Below are 7,494 nucleotides of genomic sequence, written 5' to 3'. Positions count from 1 at the left end.
ACATTAGCCATATTAATTTTTACATAAGGTGTAACTGTTTCTTTTGTTCTTACAGAGTTTTCATGTACCCTTATAAAAATGACTGTCTGATTACACAGAGCTATTTTAAGGCTCAGTGTTTTTAACATTGCTTCTTTTTGTTTTGTGCACCTCATCTCTGCTGTTGCTTTAGAGGGTCACTGTTAATTCCTTATTCTTTCATTACGACTTTTATCTGCTATTGTTTAAAAAAACAAATAAACAAACAAACAAAAAGACTTCAGAATCTCTCCCTATTCTCCTGATTTTGACTGCCCTATTGCAGCCATGACTTGGTCTTTATTTAAAAACATTTTAATTTTTGTAAAGAATCAAGTTACCCCTTAAGGGTTAAATGCTAAATCCCAAAGCCAACCAGCACTAATTACCTGGGTCTTGCAAAAAGGTCTGTCAGTTTTGCAACTTTGAATTAAAGAGTCAAATGAATTTTTAGTGGCATTAAAAACAAAAACAAAATCAATTTATCTCACACCTAGAAAACAGGAGTTTTACAAACCAGATGTGTTGGTTTAGATTCCTAGAACGTTACATATTTTCACAGACAAATAGATACATACACATTTTCTTTTCCTTAATATTTCTTTACATTGTTTTTACATAGCTGTATATATATATATGGATTATTTACAGGCATTCTTCTGGAAAAAGGGCCCATTTTCCCTTCAGAATGGCTGCAAAGAAACCAAGAATAATTTCTCTTTAACATGGTCCTTTTTAACATTTTCCACAAAGTTTAACTGCTTAATTCTCTTCAGCCTCTGTAGAGTTAACTTTTCACTCCTTTCTTAAATCACTTGTTTATGTCCCAAAATGACACCTTTATCACCTCAGATTTCACCATTTTAAGTATTGTTCCAGGGGTTCATGCCTGCACTTGCTGCTTTTCTTACTCCTGACACTATTCCCTTAGGGCTTTCAACCTGTTTTTCAGTTTGTTTGTGTGAAAGTAGGGAAAAGAATTGACAAGGATTTGTAGGGAATCTTAATGCGTGTCAGTCTGTTAGCAAAAGTTAGGCTAACAGTAACCCTAATGACGTGAAACTTGTAAAAGTGAGAATAGTGTAAGGCTAGTAGGAAAAAACTGTGTGAGAAGTTATCACAACCTTGCACTGAGGGAGGGAGTGCCCTAGGACACTGGGTTACCCCAGTCCTGAAAGGTATAAATGCTTGCTGTAATTGTTTACCTGTTAAGAGACCTGTCCGGGACTGGGGTAACCCAGTGTCCTAGGGCACTCCCTCCCGCTGTTGCAATCGCTGAAGTTAAAATAAAGTATTTGATTTTGCTGCACCCAAACAAAAAGCAAGAACTGAGTTTTTCTCCGACAATTTGGGGGCTCATCCGGGATGGCAACACCTACTGAGATACAAAGTGGTATTGGGAAAAGGCCCCAATAAGGTTAGTTTATAGCAGTACTGAAAAACTGCTGGGTTGGCCAACAAGGTAATGCATAGGTAAATGCATTAGGTAATGCATAGTAAAATGCATTAGGTATGCACCGGTGCTAAGGGGTTTTTACCACCTCAGAAAGGGTTGTTATACCGCCTCATGGTATTGGGTCTGGACATAAGGTACAGATGCATCGTGGTATTTACAAATAAGGCCTTGGTGTGTGTGTGTATACACTAGTGTAAGTAACCGTTACCGGAAGACGCCCAGAGTACCCTGTAAAGCAAAAGCTCGTAACCAGGACTACTCTAACGCAAGCCCGGTAACTAGTGGATCTGTAGGAGCTCCGACCCATGGTGGGCTGGCTCGGCCTGGCATCGTCTGGTAAGAAAGCTACCTGGGTCTAGGAGCGGGTGAACCCATCTTCCCTCCCCCTTTCCTTTCCATGTGGGCTACTGACAATCTAATCATTTCACTGGATGCAATCAGAGTAAGCGGCGCCGTCTCCCTGAGACTAGCCGACGCTCTTTGCTGAAGGAAAATGTAGGAGGGTCATGGCCATCCTTGTTAGCCTCTCCTGTGTAAGTACCCTGTAGGGAAAAATCCTTAGTTTATGTGCTGCTAGCGGGGACAGGGCATCCCCCCTGTGTGTGTGTAATTGGAAAATGGGTAGGGGACAGTCTAAGCATTCCAGCTCACCCCCTAAGGGTACCCCATCTTACTTCATGTACGTACATTATGGTCCAACAACCTGTAGGTATTTAAAAAATTGGAATCTTTACACGCATGAAAATCCATCTAAACAATGCCCACTAAAAGGTACCTTCAATCTAGATAAGATCATACATCTAAAAGGAGCTTTTAATCATCAAAAAGCCTCTGACAGTGTGAGCAATTTGTCTATTAAAAAAAGAAACAGGTTAATTTGAAATTCAGCTTGGCCCAGAGATAAAGAGAAAGTTGCACTGCGTTCAAGGTCAAAAATCAACGCAGATTATGCTAAGTACAAAGAAAAACTGCTTTCGGCCCCAGCTGGCTGTAAAAAAAACAATATAAACAAAGGCAAACCAAAGGCAATACAAGTTACAGAACTAAGATTACATTTGCAAAGCTTAACTGTCCAGTAAAATCCAACAGTGTGCCTTTGTGACCCCGGAGCCGGTGTGGCTTGGTAACACCAAAGAAGCCACAAGCAGTAGACCTGGACTGGAATCTCTGAAAGAGATGCCGCAGGAGATTCCAGGGTGTAAAAAACAGCCCTCCCAAAAGCAAAAGCATGTTGAAAATTCTGGACAAGCTGTATACAGAATAATCTCCCGTCCACCTCTCTCCCTTCTCTGAACGTTATACACAGACGTGGCCAGTCTGAACATGTGTAAGTAAAAAACTGGCATAGGGCTTGAAGCATTAATATTTTTCCTAAGTAATGTGGGAGCGTTCCCAACACTCCATTGTTGTTTTATTATTTTATTAATAAAGCTTTAAAATTCAGTTATATAGTGTGTTTTCTTTATCTTCCCCCAAGGTCCTGCAGTGTCAGCCTGATCACCTAACACAAGGGATAAATTGGTAACAGAAATTTATCACAATTTGGTGAGCAATTGAAAAGGGGGGAGCCCTGCGGAATTTACACCATCTGTTTGTTTTACCCTTGTTATTTTTATGTTTGCTTTGCTTGGTCTTGTTGATGTTATATATTAAGAATTGCATGATTAAAGAAGTGCCCACTCTCAGCCGCAGTAAGTCTAAAAATTGAAGAGGGGTTTAGCATTCCTCTCTCCACCCTGGTTAACTGGAAAGGGTGGCAGGTGAATATACCCCAGCTGTAGCAAAACTGGACAATAAAAAAGTTGGAAAAAAGGAAAAAAATGTGTACTTGATAACTAAAATTAAGCAATTAAAAGCATAAATAATAAACCAGGAGGCTATTCAAACCTACGCCTACGGACCCACAGGCAGCTGCTATGAATCAGTCCCCTTCGAACCCCATGGCGCCACAATAAATGTAAAAAACATTTTAAAATCTCTATTGGGGTGTCGTCGAAGAACTGTCCGTAGGGCCTTCTGTCTCTGTTGGGCTCACGCCATCTGAACTTATTGACTGTGCAGCAAGATCAAATGCAAAGTTGATTTTGCTGCACCCAAACTAAAAGCAAAAACTAAATTTTTCTCCAACATTTATCTGTTGCTTGCCTGCTTGTCTGGGCCCGATCCTGCTTTTTTTTTTCAATGAACCGTTTGTGAGTGATATTGTGGTCATTTCACAATTTTGAAAGAAATGTTCAAGGAAAGGGACCAGGAAGGGTAGGAGCTAGTTGAGGAGCCCACCCTCCTTGCTGAATTGGTAGTGGAACACTAAAGAATCAGTTTTTGAGGCAGACAACAAAGGGGAACAGAACAAGTGGCTTTTTGTCCTTTTTACAATGAGATGGGAGTATGAAGGGGGTTGGATAGATCCGGGGTCTGGAGAAGGGGTAAAGGGGAGCGCTCAGTCTGGTTGTGGGAGAGGAGGCCTTTAATAAAGCTTTTAACTTATTATTTGACTATTTGAGAGAGGCAAGTTTTGAGTTTGTCCACCTATGATTTGCCTCTTGCCACCACTGCATGAAACAATTAACCTCTCCTTTAGCCAATTTAGTTTTAGGTTGGCCGAATTTGTCCTTTAAGACGTCCAGTCAGTCTTTTTTCCAAGATTTTAATAGTGGCCACTGAGTTTTGGGATCCCCCTGAGTTAGCCTAGACCATTTTTCCAGAAATTTACGGGAGTCTGGAGCCTTTTTACAGGAGTCCAGACCCATCCTAAATACATAATACATAAAATGAGCCGGCGTTCATTTAGGGAATGGTCCCGACTTAGACGTCTGGTTACCAATACAGGAGGACTTCACACACCAATCACACAAGAAGGAAATTCGGGTTCCTCAGAGCGATGCCCAGTGCAAACACACAAAAGGAGCCTACAGGCTACTGCCTCAATCGCCCTTGCTTTTACACCAGGGGTTTTACCCAAAGTGCGATGCAGCTGCGATTGTGCAGATTCCACTCACTCAGACCGCGGGGACAGGAACCCCTTGGTCGGTCTATCCCCGGACGGAGACAGCACCCAGACTCAAACAATCCACAAGAGGACGGATAGACAAGAGACAGGACAGTCCTCAGTCCGGACAAAACACAGAAATAATTACCTGACCAGATTCCTGATGTCAGATCCCGGGATCCCTACCAGAACAGAGTGGGAACCAATAGGTTCGATGGCGTAGACCTCACTGTGGCTGTGCGCCTTTCCGCTCTAGTGGAGGACCGCTCGGGCCAAATGCCCAGGTGCTGGCTGCCACGGTCATCCTACAAAAACGGTCAGGAATCACACAGCCCCAGTGAAGACGGTTGCCATCTCGGTGGAACCTCCAAATTGTCTAAGTTAGAATCAGGACTCACAATTTGTCAGACCACTCTGTTTTATTAGCGCAACACTCCGCCAATAGCACCCAGGTAATGTGAGTGGCCATGCAAGACCTAAACAGTCTTATTTATACAGATAAAAGAGCGGGAATTAGACAAAGGGACAAAGAAAGCAAAACAGTAAAATTCACCTGGGGCACAGCATGCATATCCTACTTCCTTACTAACTCTTATCGATCTAAGGCTAATACTTCACCAATTGCCCTTAAACGGTCCAATTGTTCTATGTTAATGTCTGTATTCCTGACACCTGGATTGCAGCATTCCAACAGTTTTGCTTAAAGGTACAGACATCATTTCTTTAATCCTTCCTATTTTCACAATGTAATTCATTCTACTTTCACACAATCAAATGAAGGAGTCCCATCTTCTGTGTGATCTGCAACTGTCTGGGCCAGAGTAGGGTGGAGCTAAGGAGAGAGCGGGATCCCATGAAGAGTCAGGGAGCAGAGCTGCACAGGTGTAGTGCCAGAAACTGCTACATGTAGGAATTTGCAACCTGTAGCAGTTACTGATACCTGAGGGATGTTTTGGAGCATGAGCTTTCGTGGGTAAATGCATCTGATGAAGTGGGTATTCACCCACGAAAGCTCATGCTCCAAAATGTCTGTTAGTCTATAAGGTGCCACAGGACTCTTTGCTGCTTTTACAGATCCAGACTAACACGGCTACCTCTCTGATACTTGATACCTGAGGTTGTTTTTATTTGCTGACTTGTCCTAATTTGCTAAAACTTGACAGTGGTTTCTCTAGCAAAGACCAGTCCGTGTCCCCTTGGTCCAGACATTCGCATTCACATCAGGCTTCAAGTTGAGAATCATTTCCCATTCCTGCTCTGTGGGAGGGGAGACTTTTAAACGTGTTCTCTGTGCGACTGCACATGGCTAAGCAAAGAGAACAAACCCCAAATCCCGCCCCCAGAACTTTGGGAGCCAGGTTTGCTGTGGGAAATCTTCAAGCCTGGACATTGTGATGATTGACCAGTTCATCGTGATCATTTATTCTGTGGTATTGAAGCCTTATTATACTCATGGCTGAGTGGTTAAGGTGTTAGAATTGATAAATCCAATAGTATTCCCCTCTGTAGGTTTGAATCCTGCTCACAACCTCTCACCCAAGCAGTACCTTTATACAAACTGATGCTCTCAATTCTCTCCCCACCCCAAGTAAATCCTGTTCTGCGCCTTTCATAGAGATGCCTGGGACACCACCTCACACTGTGTCCCTGAGGGGTCAGGCAAACTCTCAGCAGCTGAAGTCTCTGCCACTCACCTGGTGCCCTATAGATCAGCCATAGTCCTGGTTCTGCTCCTCTCTTTAGAGCATGAAAGGAGCTGAGTCAGTGAATGCAGGGGTGCTACGGGGCTGCAGAACCAACAAGGGGAAAAAAAAGGTGCTCAGCACCCACTGGCAGCCAGCTCTGCCCCTGCTTTGGGCCTTGTGGACAAGCTCCTGCTCTTCCCCTTCAGCACCTCCCCCTGCCAATGGTCAGTTGTTCAGTGGGGTGCAGGAAGAGGAGGGAGAGGAATGGAGCAGGAAGATGCAGGGCAGGAAGGGGTCGGATTTGGGGGAAGGGGTGGAGTGGGGAAGGGCAGAAAGGGGGGGATTTGTCCCAGGTCCTGCACCCCTCTAGGGCCAGCCCTGAAGGGAAGCACTGACTATTATAGTGGCAATAAAACTGACCGGCATTGCGGGGGAGACTGAAGATCAGCTCTCATCAGGTCTCTTCTCTCCCCCAAGGTGAGCCAGACACTGCTCTCTCCTGGCTCTCACTCTAGCAGCTGGACACTAAGGAGCCATTTCCCCACAGGAAGTGCATTGAGTGCCCCTGTGGTGCTGGGGGGGCTGGTGCTGCTGCTGCCTGTGGGGCTGGCAGGGGGGTTGATGTCTGCACAGACTCAGCTGCCAGGCCGGAGGGGGCACTTGAGACCTTACCAGACTGGCTCAGTGAAGACGGGGGGTTGACAGACCAATACAGACTTTCTCCAGAGCCCAGAGCAGCATTCACCCACTCAGCCAGGCAATGGGCATTTACCACAGCATGGAGCCAAGGGGGAGGTGTCAGCTGCTGTTCCAGCTCCTCGAGGACAGGCCCTATCAGCCAACAGACGCTTCTTACTCACCACAGCTAAGGTCGTCTGGTTCCTCTCGTGGGAGAAGTATGGAGCAGCCATTTGTTTTCCTCTTTGTGCTCCTCTGTGATGTGAAAATGGGGGAGGGGAGGTAGAAGCCCCACTTCCCTTCCTAAATGAAGTCCAGTGGGGGAAGCCAGGACAACAAGGTGGGGCAGCAGGTGGTGGCCAGGCTCTTACTGTCAGGGTCTAGTCTAGCTCATGGTCCAGCTCAACTTCCTCCCCGCATCACTGGCCCCCAGTTCCCTTCTGCCACCAGGTCAACCCGGGAACTAAGGCAGGAATGGTGGGAGGAAGCAAGTCAAGCTGAGCATGGCAGGCAAAAGCAAGTCTTGTCTTCGTGGGCCATTCACAATGACGTCCTTTTTGTGTGCCATGGCCATGGCTGATAAAAACATCCCAGACAGAGAAGCAGCAGGCCAAGAAAGCAGTACGCAGGTCCCAAAGTAGCTCAGTTGGGTAAGCATTAGTGTGAAA

This window comes from Gopherus flavomarginatus, unplaced genomic scaffold (genome assembly GCF_025201925.1).
Source record: "Gopherus flavomarginatus isolate rGopFla2 unplaced genomic scaffold, rGopFla2.mat.asm mat_scaffold_92_arrow_ctg1, whole genome shotgun sequence".
Lineage (NCBI taxonomy): Eukaryota > Metazoa > Chordata > Testudines > Testudinidae > Gopherus > Gopherus flavomarginatus.
The sequence above is the reverse complement of the archived record's forward strand: the minus strand, read 5'-3'. Positions refer to the sequence as shown.